The sequence below is a fragment of the Lissotriton helveticus genome, chromosome 2_1 (assembly GCF_964261635.1).
Source record: "Lissotriton helveticus chromosome 2_1, aLisHel1.1, whole genome shotgun sequence".
Taxonomy (NCBI): domain Eukaryota; kingdom Metazoa; phylum Chordata; class Amphibia; order Caudata; family Salamandridae; genus Lissotriton; species Lissotriton helveticus.
The window spans coordinates 1741602612-1741623922 of record NC_136059.1 but is presented as its reverse complement, the minus strand read 5'-3'; the positions used below and the strand labels follow the sequence as shown (position 1 = coordinate 1741623922).

Here is a 21311-nt window from a genome sequence, read left to right as displayed (position 1 = left end):
AGGGGCATATGTATCATCCCTTTTTTTAGTCGCAAATGCTGCAATTCGCAAAAAAGCAGCGACTAAAAAAACAGAAAATGTGATGTATGATGAAAATCGCATCGCAAAATGAAGGAATCGCAAAATTTGGGATTCCTTAATTTTGCGTCAGCATTTAAGGAATCGCAAATTGCAATTCCTTAAATGCTATGCTATGCTATGCTATGCTATGCTAAGCACCTAAGTTGTGCGATTTCTCATTAAGAAATTGCAAATTACCACCAACTTCAAGTTGGTGGTAATTTGCGATTTCTTTCACAAATGCACTTTTTATCATTTGTGAAGGTGCCATATGGCGCACATACATGCCCTTAGGGCATGTATGTGTGCCATATGCGCACACATGTTCATTTCAGGGGGGCATCAGGGTGTCCTTATGACATCCTTGCACCCTTGAAATTATTCTCAATTTGCGATTCTCAAATTGCGAATCGCAAATTGAGAATAACTTCCCATTTATTCCTATGGGCCTCCTGGCCCTTAGAAATGAATGGGAAATTATTCCTTAATTGGGATTCGCAATTTGCTAATCGCAATTAAGGAATTTTAAGAAATCTCAACAAAATTGCGATCTTCTACATACATCCCTATTTGCAAATCTCAAATAGCGATTTCTAAAAAATCGCTATTTTAGATTAGCAAATCAGGATGTTGATACATCTGCCCCTCAGTCATGTAAAAGAATGGGAGTGGGTGCCCAAAGCTCTGATTCAGCGAGTGATGTTCTTAAAAATCGGTGTGCTGAATACTAACACTGCTTAGTCTTGAATTCACCTCGGGCCTCTTTAGTCCACTACCGGACACTGCTGCCCATTTATTGCACTGTTGCCAGTCGCTGCTTTCTACCTCAATGCAAGTTTTTCCATCTTTCTCGTCCACTTCTTCCCCATCTGTGTGTTTTTCAATCTTTTGCTACTTGTCAATATCTGATGAAGGAAAATACGTGCCGGTCCCAAAAAATGCGCGTCAGTGGTCCCCAGCACCGGCAACCACCTGCTCACATTAAGCATTGCACACAGCATTGTGCTGCAGCAAGTCACCCAGATGAAGTAACGGGTATGTGGGGCTTTCGAGTTCCCTGAGGTATTATACCTGGGACACAACTGCAGTAAGCTTACCCTGGAAAGGAGTGAGGTGCAAAAAATAGTTTTTCAAAAAGATGAAAATAGCTGTTCGAAAAGTAACAGTGCATGTTTGTTAGTTCTTAAAATTAATACTTTAAAAATAAAATGAGCCACACTTAGTAAATACAGCTGTGGTATGGGGTTTATAAGGTGTTGCATTACATACCCATTCTGAGTTCCACGCTTCGGAATGAGGACTCACATTGCAATAATAATTTTCCCCAGCTACAAGCTTCAAAACAAAAGATATTGCAGTTTTTCTCCACAGAATTTCTGCCAGGTTTATCACAACAGAAGTTGTGCTGGCAAAATGTGCTTAATGGCGAGCAAAGCTCAAATTTCAGGACAATAGCCTACTCTACACATTTTAGCAATGTATTTGTTAACAATCAATTATTCAGGATTCTTATAAAGCGCGACTGCTCACCTGTGAGGGTGTTATGGAGCTAAGTGGGGGAGGGGTTGGGAAGGATCTGTGGATCAGTCAAGAGCCAGGTCTTGTGGTCCTTTCTGAATTGTGGCAGTGATGGAGATTGCCTGAGGTGCAGGGGTAGGGAGTTCCAGGCCTCCGCAGTGACGTAGGAGAAGGGTCTTCCTCCGGACATGGTCTTGAGGATCCGTGGGATGGTGGCCAAGGCCAGTTGGGTGGAGCGTAGTAGGTGTCTTGTGGGGTAGTGTAGATGAAGAGGCAGTGGTTGAGGTATGCAGGTCCAGTATTGTGGAGGGCTTTGTGTGCATGCATGAGGAGCTTGAAGGTAATTCTTTTGTTGATGGGTAGCCAGGGAAGGTCTCTCAGGTGGCCGGTGATGTGGCCGCGGCATGGTTTGTTCAGGATCAGTCTGGTGGAGGTGTTCTGGATGCTCTGCCATTTCCTTTGGTGTTTCTGGGTGGTGCAGGCTCAGAGTGCTTTGACGTAGTCGAATCTGCTGCTGCTGAGCATATGGGTGACCATTTTCATGGACTCGGTGGGGATCCACTTGAAGATCTTACAAAGCAGGTGGAGTGTATGGAAGCAGGAAGACAAAACTGTGTTGCTTTGGTGGTTTATTGAGAGTGAGTAGTCAAATATGAGGATAATGTTTTGTGCATGGTACGTGGTTGTGGGGGATTCCACGCACTTCTGGCTACCAGGAGGCATCCCAGGTGGAGGGGGTGGAGCCCAGATGAGGACTTCGGTCTTGTCTGCGTTAAGCTTGAGGCAGCCGTCCTTCATCCAGGTTGTGAATGCATTCATCCCCTGTTGGAAGTTGCTCGTGGTGTCTGTGGTTTCATCTGTGAGGGGCAGAATTAGCAGGGTGTCATCGGCATAGGAGATGATGTTGAGTCTGTGGCTTCTGAAGAGGGCTGCAAGCTGGACCGTGTAGATGTTGAAAAGGGTGGGGCTTAGGGAGGATCCCAGAGGCACCCTGCAGCTGATCTCTGTGGATTCTGAGTTAAACAGTGGAAGTCTGTCTCTCTCTGTTTGGCCGGTGAGGAAGGAGCAGACTCATTCTGGGGGTTTGTCGTGGATGCCGTTGTTGTGGAGTCGATGTCGAAGGTGGCTGAGAGGTCCAGGAGAATGAGGGCAGCAGCAACAACCACCTTAAGTGCATCCTGCTCAACACCCACTCCGTCCACAGACACGCTGTCGAACTATGGAACCTGCTCGACACAACAGCACCAGACGTCGCCTTCCTCACAGAAACCTGGATGAACGCCTCCTCAGCGCCCGACATTGCCATAGCCATCCCAGACGGATCCAAGATCATCCAGAGAGACCGCGTCAACCAGACCGGAGGAGGTATCGCCATTGTACATAGGAACACCGTCCGCATCTCGACCAACTGCTATGACATCCTCACCGCCGCCGAACACCTCCACTTCCAGATACACACCGACCCCAAGACGACCCTCAGAGGCACCCTCATCTACCAACCCCCGGGACCACGCACACAATTCAGTAAAGACATCGCAGACTTCATCAGCCCGCACGTCCTCTCCTCCACGGACTACATCCTCCTAGGGGACCTCAACTTCCACCTGGAGAACAACAACGACAGAAACACCACCACCCTGCTGGACAACCTCGTCAACCTCGGACTCAAGCAACTTTTGAACACCCCCACTCACTACGCCGGCCACACGCTTGACCCCGTCTTCTCCGCCAGCAAGCACATCTCCTTCAGCCACTCCACTGGACTGCACTGGACCGATCACTGCTGCGTCCACTTCAGCTTCAAGAGAAACACGACCCTCCACCACCCACAACAGGGGCCTCACCGGAGCTGGAGCAAGATCACCACCGAGCAGCTCACCACCTCCCTCAGCCAGAACCCGCCCGCCGGCGCAACGGACCCCAAGGAAGCAGCCAGCAACCTCACACAGTGGCTGACCGCCTGCGCCGACGACCTCGTACCATTAAAGAACCCTCCCAACAGACCCGGCAGCAAGAAAACCCCCTGGTTCACTGACGAACTCAAGGACTCTAAGAAGAATTGCCGCACCCTCGAGAAAGCCTGGCGCCACGACCAGACCACAGACAACATGACCGCCCTCAAGCACGCCACCCGCAAGCACCACCAGCTGATCCGCACCACCAAGAAGACAGCATTCAAAGAACGACTGGACAACAACGCCCACAACAGCAAGGAACTCTTCAGCATCATCAAAGAGCTCTCCATCCCCAGCGCCGGAAACAACAACATCACTCCTTCGCAAGACCTCTGCGACTCACTCACCTCGTTCTTCCACCGCAAGATCATCGACATACACAACAGCTTCGGCACACCAACCACGCACCCAACTATCGAACCAACGCCCCCCCACCACCACCCTCTGCACCTGGACCCCGGTCAGCCTCGAAGACACCACCCGCACGATGAACACCATCCACTCCGGATCACCTACCGACCCTTACCCCCACCACGTCTTCAACAAGGCCGACTCCATCATCGCACCCCATCTACAGGACATCATCAACACCTCCTTCCACACCGCCACCTTCCCGGAGAGCTGGAAGCACGCCGAGCTCAGCGCCCTCCTGAAGAAACCAACAGCGGACCCCACCGACCTCAAGAATTCCGCCCCATCTCGCTCCTCCCTTTTCCTGCCAAAGTCATTGAGAAGACCGTCAACAGACAGCTCGCCGCCTTCCTTGAGACGAATGGATCCCTCGCCCCCTCGCAGTCCGGTTTCCGAGCCAACCACATCATCGAGACCGCCCTGATCGCAGCCACCGATGACATCAGATCCCTGCTCGATAACGGGGAAACAGCAGCCCTCATCCTCCTGGACCTCTCCACAGCGTTCGACACTGTCTGCCACCGCACCCTAGTACAGCCCCTCAGCAACATAGGAATCCAAGAGAAGGCACTGGAGTGGATCATCTCGTTCCTCGCCGGAAGAACCCAGAGAGTCCGCCTCCCCAGTTCAGATCCGAGGCCACCGAGGTCATTTGCGGCGTACCACAAGGATCATCACTCAGCCCAACCCTCTTGAACGTCTACATGAGCCCTCTCGCAGCCATCGCACGCCAACACAACCTCAACATCATCTCCTACCCTGACGACACGCAGCTGATCCACTCCCTCACCAACGACCCCGCCACCGCCAGAACCAGCCTACACAAAGGGATGAAAGACGTCGCCGAATGGATGAAGAACAGCCGCCTGAAACTGAACACAGACAAGACGGAAGTCCTCATTCTGGGATCATCGCCCTCCGCCTGTGACGACTCCTGTGGCCCCCTGCCCTGGGCTCCACTCCCAAGCCAACGGACCACGCATGCAACCTGGGCTTCATCCTGGACTCCTCCCTCTCGATGACCAGACAAGTCAACGCCATCTCCTCATCGTGTTTCAGCACCCTGCGCATGCTCGGTAAGATCTTCCGCTGGATCCCCACCGAGACCAGGAAGACGGTCACCCAGGCACTCGTCACCAGCCGACTGGACTACGGGAACACCCTCTACGCCAGAACCACAGCCAAACTGCAGAAAAGACTCCAACGCATCCAGAACGCCTCCGCACGACTCGTCCTGGACATCCCCCGACACGGCCACATCTCCGGCCACCTGAGAGACCTGCACTGGCTTCCCGTCAGCAAGAGGATCACGTTCAGGCTCCTCACCCACGCACACAAGGCTCTCCACGACCTGGGCCCCAAGTACCTCAACGACCGCCTGACCTTCTACACGCCCACCCGCCAGCTGCGATCGACCAGCCTCGCCCTCGCCGCCGTCCCACGCATCCGCAGAGCCACCGCCAGAGGAAGATCTTTCTCCTACCTGGCAGCAAAGACCTGGAACTCCCTCCCCATCCACCTTCGGCTGACCCAGGACCACCTTTCCTTCAGGAAGCAACTCAAGACCTGGCTGTTCGTGCAGTAACGTATCCCCCCCCACCCCAGCGCCTTGTGACCCTCCCGGGTGAGTATCGCGCTATACAAATGCCATGATTGATTGAGTTTCGCCTCAGTTGAAGAAGGTGCGAATGTCATCTGTAGCAGCGAGGAGAGCATTCTCTGTGCTGTGGTTGCTTCTGAAGCCTGATTGGGAGAGGTCCAGGATGTGGTTTGTCTCAATGAACTCAGAGTAGTTCTTGAGGTCAGTCAGGTCGGCAGAGGGTATCTTCAGCAGGTGGTTGATCTCTGTGTGATTCCAGTCTTCCGGGAAGGTGGAAGACTTGATGGAGCAGTTAATGGTGAGGCAGAGTTCGGGTGCGATGAAGGTACCGGCCCTGCTGAAGATGTGGTGAGGGCAGGGATCGGATGGGGCTCCAGAGTGGATGCTTTTTATTATTCTGAGGGTGTCATCAGGGGTGAGGGTAGTCCGTTTGGGCAAAGTCTGCTGGGGTCTGGAGCCCAAGTGCTTCAAAAAGAACTACTGGACCTCACACTACTCCGTGCACTAAATGGGATTTCTCAATAAGTACTCTTGCACTTTTTAGATAGCATTTGGATTTTTAACAGCCCTATGTCTTTAGTGAGCTGATGTAATTGGCCAGCACCTCAATTCTTGGAGTACCCTCTCAACCAAACTCTAGATAAGACCCATGGTCTTAGAGTATTCCTTGGCGTAAATGGCCAATTTTCAATGTGTAGAGCTGATGTTTACTTTACTATTGTAGATACCCCTGAGGATGGGCTCATTAGCCCGAAATGCATAGGGTGGAAGTGATGTGATGTCTTGGATGAACTGAGTATTCGCTTTGCCAGTGAATAGGCCTGTATGGGCAATTCATGTGCATTGAAAAAGGTTGGAATCTCATCAGCTTTTGATGTGAATTGATCAAGTGTTAATAAAGTTTTGAAAAAATTGATTAACAATTGGATTAAAATGGATCACTTTGGAATAAATTGGTGTCACACGTATTCTGTTCATAAGGTTGTGCAACTTGCTGGTGACGCGAATACGGCGCTCCACAAATCTTTGGACAATTGTCACCAATGCAAGGATTTTCGAATAGTGTTAAAAAAATTGAATACCACTTACCCAACAATATGGGATAGAGACTGACAATAAAGTGACTAAGATATTATATATGTGAAATACAAAAGGGCAGACAACTGGAGTGAAACAACACTCTAAGACTATGTCTTAATTCATTGTGGGCTAGCCCCCAACTTTTGTGAGTGTGCTGAATAGCTAAGAATAACATTGACTCTAGGAAGCTGTGCATGTGTAGGCCTGCTTATCTGGTAGCATCTAAATACACTCAAGTAGGCAGATTTTTCAGGTAAGCAGGCAAACAAGATAAAGGCAAAGTCTTTTGGAGGCATTATTTTTTAGACTAAGGGGGCCATTTAGACCCTGATGGACGGTACACTCATCTACGCTGCTTAGCGATCCCCGCCTACCTTGTGGGAATCTCTGTGCTGTGAAAAGGGCAAAAGCTGCAGTGGCTCCTCTCACACCACTGTAGGTTTGCCGAAAGTAACCAAACTAACGAGACCCAATCAGCAAATACTTTTCCACTGACAAAACAAGCTTCCAAAATGGGAGTTTGTATTTTTGTAAAAGAACAAATGTCCCTGATTTTCTCAGTGTGCATCAGGCCATTCTACATTTTTCCTGCCTTGCATTAGGAACATGAGCAAGGAAATTCAGGGATGTCTCTCCACCGTAAACAGGACTGGGCATTCTTCAATATGATCTAGTGGTCCTGTGGTGGATTGACTGCCGGTTCAGGGGTTACCATCAGCGGAGCCAACTGAAGATCTGCTGACCACACCCCAATGATCTTCCCGCCTCCAAATGGTGCTGTGGTAACACAGCTTTGGTTGGGCAGGAGGACTGCTGATCTGGGGCAGACCTCCCACTCAGTCAAACCTTAAACCAAGCCCTAAGCCTAATTTTAGTAACCTAGTCAGGAGACTACTCAAGGAAGTTAATAGAAATAGTTCAAACCAGTTGATAAAGATATGAAAAGGACATTGCAGCCACTAAATATAATCAAAAATATATTGAAAAGATTGGCCTATTTGAAGCATATTGAAGCAGTAAGAATTAATGACGCATAGATTTTGGTAAGGAGTAGTGTATATGGCACAAATACCACAAGAAAGCCCAAGATGTCTACATTAATTATGAAACATGGAAATCATACATAGATATTCTCTTTTCATTTCAAGCTCGGCCATAATCTTTACATCTCTCTATTATACCAACAATAAGCTTGTACCATCCCCTCATCTTGGAAGGGAGCACTACTTAAGCTCATTCATAAATGACATCCTATTAATCAACCATGCAGCTAATGCATGATTGTACTAGTGAATGCTACCTCTACGACTCCAGCTACACCAACACCACAGACCTCCTGGACAGCATGAGCAACATAATCCTCAATCAGCTCGTCACTGAACCCACCCACATCGCAGGACTCAACACATCCTGATCAAAAGACTACACCACATTGGGAGCCAAGGAAACACCCTCAAATGGATTGCTTCATACTTCACCGGCAGAACACAAAGTATAAGTTTCCCACTGATCACCTACGAGCCGGAAGAAGACCATCAGCTGAGCCCCTCAAGGATCGTCGCTCAGCCCCACCCTCTTCAGCACCAACATGACTCCCCTGTGCAACACTATCAGATCACACAGACTCAACATCATCTTCTACGCTGATGACACACAGAGCATCCTCCCACTGTCCAAAGACCCCTCCACCAAAAAAGCTGACTTCCACAGATGCATCATGAACGCCAGGAACTGGATGAAGGATTAATATCTGAAACTCAACACAGACAAGATGGAAGTCCTCATCTTTGGGAACAACACCACGCTATGGAACTACCAACACATGGTAGCCTGCGGAGTTTGGCACACCCCCTACCCCACCAGACCACTCCCAGAACCTCAGGATCATCCTGGATAACAAGTTATCCATGAAGAAACAAGTCAACACAGTCTTATCCGCCTGCTTCCACACCCTTCGCATGCTCCATAAGATCTTGAGGTGGCTCCCAGTCAACACCAGAAAGACCGTCATGCAGGCCCTCATCACTAGCTGACTTCACTACGGGAACACACTCTATGTATGAATAACTGCACACCTCTAAAAAGAGTCCAGACAATCCAGAACTCAGTGGCAAGATTCATACATGACCTCCCAAAAATGCCCAATCTCAAGAAAATGTACTTTCTCCCAAATCAGAAGAGATGCTTGTCCAAGATGCTGATCCACGTCTACAAGGCCCTGCACAACGAAAGATGAGCATACATCAATAAATGCCAGACCTTCTATCAACCGACCAGACACCTTCAATCAACTTCCCTCTCCATCTCAGACACCCCACGGATCTGCCAAGCCAACAGCGGAGGACGCTCCTTCTGGCACCTTGAAGTCAAGTCTTGGAATCTTCCCGTGCACCTCAGGGCCACTTTGTTGCTCCAGCAATTCAGAAAGGAACTCAAGAGCTGGATGTTTGATTGATCAAACAGTTCCAGCAGCTCAAGACCCTCATGGGTGATTTGCCGTGCTTTATAAATACCTGATTGATTGAGTCTAAAATCTTTTCCAAACTTTTTCTCAAAAGATTAGAATTCTAACCCTGGGAAAATCAGCTTCAACGCAAATAAATTTCGGAATAAGTGTTCCACTAGAAGTAACCTCATGATTTTAACTTTGTTTACTGGCACAACCAGGGAGACTTAATCAGAAATATTTTATGACAACAAACGGGATACAAAACAAAGTTGCTCCATTTAGAATGTCTGCATTTACATTTTCCTTGTATTTAAATAAAATCTAATTACAGTGAGAAAAGATCTATCTGTACATTAGTCCCATCTATGACTCTGATTTATGAAAGCATTGTTTCCCTTGGTCAATGATAAACCATGAGGGTGGCTGGAGCCCTTCAAAGATTTTGAAGAATACAAGATGGGCAAGCGATGGATGATTCATAGACTGCACTCAAGTATAAAGTCAAGCCCCTCCATTTTTATGATAGTAATGTGGCATATAAAAGCAGGAATATCGAGTGGTCAAATATTGTGACTAAAATATCGAAACCTACAATAGAAAGAGGTACATGCACAGAGAGAGTTGCAGATTTACTATTCTTAACTCCAATACCTTTGAGCCTTGAAAATATATATATATACTCAAAGTACATATATTTGGAGTTAGGTACAGAAAAGCTATACAAATATATTTGTCGAAATGTTGGGTTTCAATATTTTGAACAAAATATTGCAACCATTTCATGTTTTTGTTTCAATATTCAGAACCTGCACCCTTTTTCATCACCTGTATTTTTAGGGTGCCTTAATACAAATCTATATATACTAGCGTGAGACAGCCATCGAAGCCAATAGAAGATTGTCACTGACATGGACAGTGGCCCTCAAGTAGGATTTTATTGGAATGAGGCTCAGTGTCCCTCCCCACTAGTGGACAAACATATCTTGCTGTACCTCATGTTTCGTTCTTAATCAGATCTTGGGTCTGTGATAGATTAAGTTAGAGATGGAAAATAACTTCATAAATACATGAAAACTTGATTAGTAGGTTGCTATTCCAAATGAGGGCAGGACGACTAGAGAGCGCACCAACCAAGATGGTGCCTCACAAACGTCTCAGCTCGGAAGAGGAGAAAGTTAGAGCCCCCACTTCCCAAACGAGGAACCTTCTCCATGGCCGAGGAACATTTGCCTCAATTAAGGTACCACTCTCAGACCTGGGATTAAAAGTAAAGTGCGGCGTATAACAAATATGAAATAATCACAGCCACATCAAATTCAAATGCAGTGTAATTTAAAAAAAAAAAAAAAATTGTGGTCAGATGCCCCTTGCCCCAACTACTGTGCTAACGATGGGGGCCCATTCTATTAATTCTACAGCGAACAACATATTTAACACATTGTTGGCTACAGGTGTGGTCCTACTAGCCTAGAAAAAGTCAAAAGTGCTTCTGCTGCTGAAAAAAACGGCACCGGATCCCAACCAAGTGGTAAATTATAGGCCCATTTCCCTTCTTCCTGCCCTTTTGAAGATTCTAGAGAAAGAAGTCAATTACCAACTTTCATACTATTTGGAAGATAATAAAATACTTCACCCCAGCCAGTAAAGTTTTCACCCTTATTTTAGCACAGACTGTACTTTTTGAATTGGTTGAATATGTGCGGAACACGCTAGATACCGGGGGCAAAGCCATTCTAATACTTTTGGACCTTACGGCAGCATTTTTTTACACCATGCCCCACTTTAAGTTGCTTGAGTTCCTTTATAAGATAGGGATCAGTCCCTAGGTGCAAAAGTCATCTCTTACGCGGGTGACACACAGCTTTTTTTTGCTTGTGAGTAGGAAAAGGACTAAGGTAGGACGCTTATCTCTTGGTGTCTCACCAAGGTGTTTCACTGGCTGGTGCAATATGGATAAAACTGAGATTGTGACTTTCGGAAATGTACCTCACAATATAGAGGAAACCTGCTGGCTGAGTGATATGCCGCACCCTGGCTTCCCCCAAAACTGTGTGAAGAATTTAGGGGTCAAAATTGACAGCTTCCATTCATTCTAACCTCAGATTCAAGCTCTTGTTGGCTCCTGCTTCAGCATGTTGAACAAATTCTTACCTCTTCTATCAGTGTTTGCTGTTAGAAAGGTGATGCAGGCCATGATCATAACGAGACTGAACTATGGGAATGCTCTTTTTCTCGGTCTCCTTGATTATCTTCTCAACAGACTTCAGTTGGTGCAGAATTCGGCGGTGAGGCAGCTACTCAGACTTCCACCTAGGTCTTACCTGACCCCTCATTTGAGGGCCCTCCGCTGTCTCTCTATAGTAAGGCTATGGTCCTAATGCATAAGGCCATGCATGATACAGCGCGTCCTATCTCAGAGAGATACGATCAGCAAATACATTCTAACACACACCCTGTGCTCTTTCTCTGCGCACCTTGCAAGAGTGCCCCGCATTAACAGCCTTAGAATAGGCGGGTGGTCCTTTTCCTATCTAGGTCGACTGTACTGGAACAAACTTCCATTAGATATTCGTCTAGCACACAACCTGGACATCTTCATGAGGAAACTAAAGACCTGGCTCTTTAACAGCTAACCTAGGTGCTCTGGTCGGTCTCACATTGCCTTAGCGCCAGGACACTCTATTGAGTATCTGTGCGCTTTACAAACCCGAATAACATAACATAACAACATAACATCCATTGGCCTGAAATAATAAATCATGTCACCTATTGAGGTGACTCAAGTTGATTTTAAATAACGATAGAAGGGGAAAATAAGAGGAACAGAGTTAATAATGAGTTGTAAGATCTTAAGGCTAAGTATTCAAAGCTCATGATTCTCACGGCAGGGTGCACGTCAGTATATGTTGCCATATTTAACTGCTTCAAAGGGACAAAATCAGAACGGCCACCACCGTAGCACAGTTCCTGTACATAACTACTCATCTACACAAGGCGGAGTAATAAGTCTTTTGTTGTTATATTTCAAAAGCCAATATACTAGCCAGCAGAGGCCTTCCAGACGGTACAGCATATGTGATTAGACCATATTTCTGAGCCATCTGCTATTTGCATCGTTGGTGAGCATTATCAAATGTTTATCAACCTTAAGTATGGCTCTGTTTAATATGATTTTATTTCAATGACTTAGGATGGTCTATTTCTATTACAGGTTTAGTGATTTGCATGTTTTTACTTTTAAACAAAACTCCTGTAATATGCGAATGATTTTAAAATGCACATACCAGAACTGTGTATTCATAAGTTCATTCAATAAACCTACCAGTGATTCCTAAAGCTATGGAAAGCATTGTACTTCTTCCTTTCCATACTTTTACCATTCCTCACACCCAATCAATCAACCTCTTCATTAATGTTCTACTATAGGGCGTTAATTGTCATGGTGTTCTCTTGACCTAGCAGTGACTTTTGTTACGAGTGACCTACCCCAGGCCTTGCTGATAATCTAGTGCTTTTGTTCCTTCGGGAAAGACAGCTCCAAGAAAGAGAAAGTTGTTTCATTCCAAGCTAACACTCAGACTCGAGACAAAACAGAAACCCACATGTGAATGTTACCTTCAGCCCCTCAAAGAGCATGTCCTCGCTACTACAGACTCTGACCTGGTACACAGCCTGCCTATTTCAGGGAATCCACATGTAAGGCCAGGTAGGAAATGAATACCCCTCTCTGGCAACTAGTTCTTGTATCACTGCCCACTCCCCACTATTCACAGAAAGGCAGACATAGCACACATGACCCTCATACACCCCATACATACTCTCCTACACCCCCACCCAGATACAAAGCTTCTAAAATTGTCCACAACACACTCTACCATTCCAACATACAGTACCCATATATATTACTCTGTTAGCAACAATTACAGCAGGAGTACATTTGACTGTGGCAAGGCAATAAACTGGTGCACTTGGCTGGTGATTTCTCTCAGTACCTGTTGCAACCATCATGAAGGGCTTGCCTTTGAGATGACCGCAGTGGCTTCACTGCCCCTCTATCAAGAACCAGTGGCTGGAGAATCGAGGGCAACCATTACTTGAACATATGAGGGTATTGTCTGGGAGCAGGTGATAGGTGAATTGAGTTCCTGTACCCAGTCTGCAATCAGGTCAAGGATCACATCAGGAGAAAAGCTGAATCTAGCAATAACTGCTTACCTGAACATGCCAAAGATGTTGATCCTCTGCCTGTAAATTTTCTCTCTCCTATCAAATCCTACCTAATCGCCAAAGTTCATGAAAATGAGGGACACAGCTAGAAAGATATCCACCAGCATTGTGAAAACAATTGTATTTGCTTCCCTTTCCTATGTGGGTGGGCTGTGTGTGACTGGTTGATGTTGATCCGAGTTTCTCATGTTAAATGGGTGTGGCAGAGGCCTGAGTATTCACTCCATCGCTCTTACAGTAGCATGCATGTTGCCTAGGTTTGAAGCATTGTAGGAATGCATGTTTTAGGTTGTAGTTAAAATGTCTTCTATTTTTGTTTTTCAAATTTTAATTAAAACATAAAAATGAATAAATTGTAATAATTCATTTTTAAACAATAAAAAATATTTGTAATATATTTATAATTTTTTCCTGCATGGTGACAATTATTTTTTGCCTCCACCAATTTCCATGAGAGTATGTTGCAGTACCAATGATTGGCCATGTGTACTGCGCGACTTACTCCAAGGCTTGGCTGGAATAAATATGAGCATGTTTTGTCAGCAGTACCACTGTAGTAAATATAGATATAACTTTTGTCAGCAGCACTTGTCTTATTCTTTAGTGGGTGTGTTTCTGCATTTTTATGTCTTTCCCTAAGCCCCACCTTGAATTTCCCATAGCCCCATCCATTTAGTAGTGGATATTTCCCAGTCCTCAAACAACTCCCCTTTTGTTTCACACGCATTTGCTACAAAAAGTATATATCTCTGTGTGCAGAGATGTTTGCACTTATGGCGAAGAACTCTACACATAAAAGATAGGCGCATGCTGACTTCTCTGGCCAGATATTTGTGGCTAGCCTTTGTGAGTACAAAAAGTATGCTTCGCACACTTCAATATACTTTTGTGAATAGGCCCCAAAGAGTCAGGCATGAATCCCTTCTGTCGCTAGACCTCTGTGTCATTTACATAGACCTAATTCCTTCTTTGTTTCAAGGCTTTCCTGTCATTTAGTTAATAAATGTAGCACACAGTTTTACTTGTATAATGTTGGCAGTGCTTAATTTGCAACATAAAATAAGTGTCAGGGCTCTCGTCAGGAGGCCACTGCCCTGCTATGCTGCCAATGACAGTAACAACACAACTACTAACCGTCACACTCATACAAGTGTGACATTTCGGACTATTTCAGACCCCCAAAGCTATAAGAATGGCTTGGGTCGCAGGTAATAGTAATTTTTAATGAATATAGCATTAAAAATTAACTGCTGTTGTGGTCATCTCTAAATTAGGTAGACATTGCCACCTTGTGGCAGGCTGTCATAAGTGCCATTGCTGACAATTAAGAGCCAGTGCCGAGCACCAGACACCACCGGCTCAAATTAAGCACTGAATGCTCGTGAACTCAGATTTTCCGTCAGTGTAACTGAATGTACTATTTCATTCTAAATGAAAACCCGATGGCTGTAGTTTAACACAGCAGTTTTACGTTTACTTTCCCAAATTTAAAATGACAGACCAAATATTTTGAGCTCTTTTTTAATACCCTCTCTCTTTCTTTATTCTTTATTTTGGTAAAATTTTTTCACCATAAAAGACGATACAATATTCCATTAAAACAGTTAAAACATAATGATACTTTACAAATCCATTCAATACATTTCAAGGAATTTCATCACATTATATATGTTATGGTCACTGGACGGCCTTAGTGCATTTTGTCCTCAGAAACCACACGGCACCTAAGTACTTGGCTACTGTGAATACAATGTGTTTCGACAAGTCTGTTTTAAGAACTCTAAAAGCGGCTAGACAATCTACAAATCCCAGGTTTCGACACAAAGGGACGATCCATTTCTTACGTATCTCATGGTATACTGGGCAAAAAAAGATTATATGGAGCTCGGACTCATCAGTCAGTTTGCATGCTGGACAAACACTGTTTACATGTTCGCTCCACTTACTTGTAAATACTCGTAGTGGGAGGGACCCATGTCTCCATTGTAGGTAGAGTTTCCTAAGCAAGGAGGGATATAAGTTATCTAACATTGGCTCAAAACTGTAGATGTCCTTAGTGCATAAAAATGTCTCTGTTAATGTCCCATGATTTTGGCGACGGTGCAGTGCCATTAGTTTGCTATCATAATATACCTTTGCCAGTGTCTTTTTGGGGAAAAGTGGGCAGGTGGATAGGGGGTCAGGCCACAATTTCAAGAGAACCCTCCAACTCGGTTTTAATAAATTTCAACCATTTAATTTCCCCCGCATTGGGCATTGCGAGCACCTCCTGAAGTCCTTGTCTGTAGCTGATCAGTTCCGGGACTGACCATAACCTACGCCAGTATGCCAACGGTCTAAAAGCCAGTTCTTCGTCAAGGGGTCGCAATCCAAGATCTAGCCTTAAGGGGACAAGAGGGGTACTAGGGGGAAGGGCTACAATCCTCCGAATGAACCTGTTCTCCTCTTTCATCAAATCCTGAGAGGATACATGGCCCCAAAGCTCACAACCATACAAGGCAGCCCCCCTAGCCTGTGCCCTGTAAATCTGTAAAGGTGGACCAACAGGACGGATGGATGACTTATTATTGCACACGAGCTTAATGGTACCACACGAAAAATGAGTCCGTTTGAGGAGTGCTTTCTCTTGATGGGTACACCAGGACATTCTCTCATTTAAGGTAATTCCCAGGTACTCAAAGGTTCTCACCCTTTCCAGTCTGCTTTGTCCAATACTAGGGGTAAAACGGATCTTTGGGGGGGGATTAAATACCATAAATTTGGTCTTTAGGATGTTAATTTCTAGACCGTATTCCCCGCAAAAACCCACAAAGCCGTCGAGTACTCGCTGGATGCCCATTGTAGACTTTGACAACAGTAGAGTGTCATCGGCGAACATGATCGCCGGCACTCTAGTTCCCGCCAGCTTGGGGGCATCAGAGTTGACCACCCCATTCAGGTGGGCGATAACCCCGTTGACATAGAGGCAAAACAGGGTTGGTGCAAGCACACAACCCTGCCTTACCCCCCTGTCAACGGGGAACCTATTCGATAGGGCACCCTCCTTGCCGCACCTTACCTGCGCAAAGTTGGCAGTGTGGAGGTGAATAATCATCTCCAACAGGCCCCTAGGGACCCCCAATTTGGCCAGCACCTCCCAGAGTTTTCTACGAGGGACCAGGTTGAAGGCCGCCCTCAGGTCCACAAATACAGTGTAGAGGCTGCCACCCCCCAACTGTACCGTTTTCCAGTGAATGAGGGCAAGCCGAAAGACCTGATCTATCGTTGAGACCTTCTCTCTAAAGCCTGCTTGGAAAGGACTCAGTATGTCGTATTCCATCGTCCATTCCAACAGACGATCCAACTGGCGAATAGCTTTTGCGAAACGTCTATCAGGCTTATTGGCCTGTAATTGACCGGGAGCAGAGGAGAACCCTTTTTGAAGATAGGTACTATCTCTGCCCCCAGCCAAGTGGGGGGGATCGCCATGCCATTCAGAATTGCATTGTACAGCACCCTAAGATATGGGGCCCAGATTTTGACTTCGTGCTTGTATAGGTCTCCTGGAAGCCTATCGAGGCCTGGCGCCTATTCAGGGGCCAGCCCCGAGATGGCCTTGGTAACTTCCTCCACAGTGAATCCATCCATGGGAGCTACACTTTCAGTAACTTGGCCCATAGTGAGCTCCAGTGGAGTCGCCAGTTGGTCCGGGTTATATGATCTATACAAGTTTTTGAAATGATCCTCCCAAACAGTGGGTGCTATATTTGCCTCAACTGCAACTAGGGGTTCAGCTGATCCGTGCTTGACAATTTGCCAGAATTTTCGGCTATCTCGGATTGCGAGGGCAGCAGTCATTTCTAACCAATTTTCCTCATCCCACTCTATTTTAGCAGTGCGTAAGGTGGCCTTATAAGCTAGGCGTTTTTCCCTGATCTTTGTTGGACTATCCCTTGTTTTAAGTGACTCTAATAGGGCGGCCTTTGCTCTCCTGCAGAAAGCATTGAACCACGAGGCTCTTTTCTTCCTGGATTTCTTCGTCCTGGCCACCGGGTTCAATACTTCTATTAGGTTAGAGCATAACTCAGAATGGATAACCCCGAGTCCAGAGAGCTCAGCCGAAGTGGTTTGGGTGGTATTAAATACCTCGGCTTCTTCTAGAGCTGACTGCGGGGTGAGAGCCTCAACCTTCTCTAGCGCGAGGACCACTGCTGCATACAACCTTTGGATGTTAATTGGGTTCTCTAGGAGTTTCAACCATTTAATTCTACGTCTATTGCTATTTAAGACCAGGGGAGCTGGGGGTGCTGCGTTTTCTTCTTCCATACCAATGGACAGTCCCTGGACCGCAAGTCTCAGTGAGAGTGCATTGTGGTCACTATCGTTCCTGGCGACTACCCTAAAGTCCTCCACTTTATCCCAATCCTTCACCGAAACCATGACGTAATCTATTCGTGACTCGTAACCTGGGCTATTGATGGTACATTTTGGTGGAATATCTCCTTCAGTTCGACCGTTACAAGCCCTAAGCGAGTGACGGAGCGTTAGAGAGGTTATTTGGGTGGCGATAGGTGACCAAGCTTTTACGGATGGAGCCACCAAAGTGGGGATCCCCCAGAGATCATCCTCTTCGCTTGTGACACCCAGTAGATGATCCGGAAGAGGCTCATATTGGGTGTTGAAGTCTCCCCCCACTATAAGTGTGGAGCATAGGCTGGCGGAATCGAGGAAAAATGCTAGATCCTCAATTGTTCTCGAGGTACCTGCTATCTCTACCGCTCTTGAATATACGTTGACCAGTGCTATACTTTCACCATGTGGCCATTCCAAAACAAAGCACTGGAAGTCCGCTGAGTTGGTTTCACAGAGCGATGCCCTACAACCAAGGTGAGACGCCACCCAGATCAAGAGACCCCCAGATGGTCGTCCCTTCCCTCCCCAGTTGGCCAGAATTTCAAAGGAAGCATATCCTGTATGAAACTGTTTTTCCCTGGCCCATGTTTCTTGGAACAAGCATATGTCGTAGCCTTCTACTAGTTCCTCCCACTCAGGGGAGTCTATTTTATTTGCCAGCCCTGCAATGTTCCAAGAAAGTATGGAAAGTGAGCGTGGGGTCACCATCTTATCAGTGTCGTTGGTTACCAGAGTAGGCCTGCTTACCCTAGGCTGACCTTGGGAGTGTGAGATCATGCCTTCCTTTGCCGTGGAGGTTAATTCTAACGTCACCTCGGCAAGGGAATTATCCTTTATGCTTTTGTCTAATTTAACTTTGTCTGTGTTAATATTGGATGGCTCAATAATTGAAGATGTTAAAATATTTGTAATGGCTACAGGGTGATCAGGGGTAAAGCCACCTTTGTGCCTATTCTCATCTGAGGTTTCATTACAATCTCCAGATTGGGGATATGGAGAAGAGGAAGCATGTCGGCCCAGGCGATAGATAGAGCAACTAGCTATATCTACTGCTGGTCAGTGTGTTAGTAGACCTGCAAATGAGTCAGTCTACTTCCTCGAGGCACCCAAATCTATTGTAGACAGGAACTCCTGACCACCCACCATGTGCACTTGGCCAATTATTGTAGAGCCCACCCTGGACACCCTTTCTCTCCGGGATCCGGCTCCAATTCCCTCCTATGTTACAGTGTGAACGTGGAGGGTAAAAATAGGTTAGGGGTCTACATGTAATAGGCGAGTTTGGGCTATTGCTATTCCAGGAGTGAATATAGTGTGCAGTGTTGGGATCCCCAAATGAAACGATTACACAGTCGCCGTTGATAGACTTATGCGTGATCCCTATCCAGGGTACCCGACGCACCATGAGGATATTGCTTCTCAGGTGGTTGGGTATTGGCCTATTGACGTTAAGCCAGTGCATCACTTTGTTTTTTAATTACCCATAATCTTCCTGCTGATGGTATAACAGTTCCGGCACCCCTGTTAACACAACTACGTAAGGCCTTACATCAGGGGGAAGTTCAACGTAACCCCTATAGCAATTTGTATTAGATTTTACTCTCTGTATTGTAGGGTGGGTGTTATTGTGCTTAGTGACCCTCTGGGTAGTCGCGGCTATCGGCGCCGGAGCGTGGGGAGCCACCTGCTGATTTACATCAACCGCTACCCTGTGAACAGTAATGCCTGTAACTCCCTTATGCCGAGGTTTTGGGATAGGTTTAGGTTTCGAGGCTTCTGAGAGGGTGACAACAGGGAGTGGTGTGGTGATAGATGGTGATGATGGTGAGATATTAGTAATGGGCGATCGACAAGTTGGTTTGTTATCTGATATACTAAGGGTGGCTACATTTAAAATACTTTTTTCCATCTCAAGCAACTGCGATTCTATTCTTATTAATCTAGCTTCAAGGGGGTTTAAAAGTTTTTTTAATGTTCCCCACACAATTGAGAAGAATTCCACATCCTTCCCTTTTATAGTGCAAAGTGGGACCCCACCATTCTCGCTATCTGCAGATTTATCTGGGTCGCATTTACCCACCAGTTTTACAGGGCTGGATTCTATTTCTAGGTTAGGTGGACACATGTTTCTCATTAAAGGTTCAAGGGGTATCTGGGGAAGTGCCTGAGAGGGTAGTTGGGCCGTTGCTACCTTGGCCTTTTTCCTCAAATAGGCAGAGGTATAATTTCGTTTTCTTTTATGATTTGGGCCCTTTAGCGGGGTATGGAAAAACTCCCCAATCTTTCCCATCAAATTGGCATTTGGTACCTCCTCCGAGAGGGCCCCCTCGCGTGTTAGATCGGGCCCCACCTCCCCGCCTGTTGAGTGATTTAGACCGGCGGGAGTTTCTTGTACGCACTCCACCTTAGGTGTACATAGCGTGGTTGCTAATGGCTGGTGGATATCGGCCTGTGTGGCAATCACTGTGGGAGTTGGGCCAGTTAAACGATCAGGTGTTCTAGCAAAAGCAATGTGCCCTAGGGAGGATTTTTTGGCCATAATCATTTCCTGGGATAGCCTTCTTGCTGCTTCTAATTCATTTGAAACCCTGCGCTGCATTTTATTAATTTCCGTATCTATTGCAATGTTGGTCCTAGTAATGAAATCGTCTAGTGTTCCATTTTTCAGCTTGCCCTTCGCTGCCCTGCTCCTTAACTCACGAGTTGACATAATGCTTACTCTAGGGTTGGCTCACATCCAGTGAAGTTAAAGGGCAAAGTTGGGGTCAAAGGGTGTGGCCCAGTCCAGTCTCTGCCCGTCTCGAACGGCCTCAAACGGCCCGCTCTTTGCCCGGTCTTCGCCCCGGACGCCGTCCTGCTCGCGTCCCGCGTCGCGGTGGAGATAGCGTCTATAATGTACGTAGAGGCGGTGGGCGTGGCCGCCGGGGGAAGAGGCACCAGCTGCGTTGCCTGAGGAATGCTGGGCCTCGCAGTCCCCCGGTCGGTTTCCTCGTCGAACACTCCCCTCGCAGCTCAACCCACGGAGTCCTCCAGTTGGGAGCGATGACAGGTTCTGCCGGTTGCAGAACGCGCTCACACCAGCAGAAGCGGCTCGGTGGGGAGGCGGGCTTCCCAGCAGGGCAATCAGGTCAAAATACGAGTGTTTTTTAATACCAAGAAATCAGATATATTATTGATGCTAAAGGATTGTTGGGGATACAGGCTGCTCTGTGGCAGGAACTGCTTTTCTGCCTTAAACTCTGAAAATGACCTTTCCCTTCCTGTTCACGAATTACTGGTGATCACGGTTGACACAGAGAACAATGCCAGCATATACTACTGTGCCACCTTTTCTGTTGGTCTACCAGAAAATATTTCATGCTCATCCCCAGGTACAAGATTAAATCAGTGTGCTTTAATTCAGCATTATTTCTGGGATGACGTTTCTGAGGCTTGAAAAGCTAATAGTGATTGCCACTAGCCCAACCAAGACTTCAAATTTGCGTAGTCACACTTTACATGCTGCTATCATTCCACTGGAAAGAGAAAGAGAACCCTGCCATTGGCTTGTTAAGGTCTTCTCCTGATCACGAACCACAAACATTTCACTTCCAAATATTTGACAGACTTTTGCCTTTAG

The 21311-nt window shown here is 46.5% G+C and overlaps 1 protein-coding gene across 2 annotated transcripts in view; it reads right to left on the bottom strand.

The window, feature by feature from the left end:
• The window catches only part of SVEP1 (sushi, von Willebrand factor type A, EGF and pentraxin domain containing 1), a 1097507-nt gene that overhangs the window by 469468 nt on the left and 606728 nt on the right, over positions 1 to 21311 (bottom strand). The gene's annotated exons all lie outside the window — the stretch shown is intronic.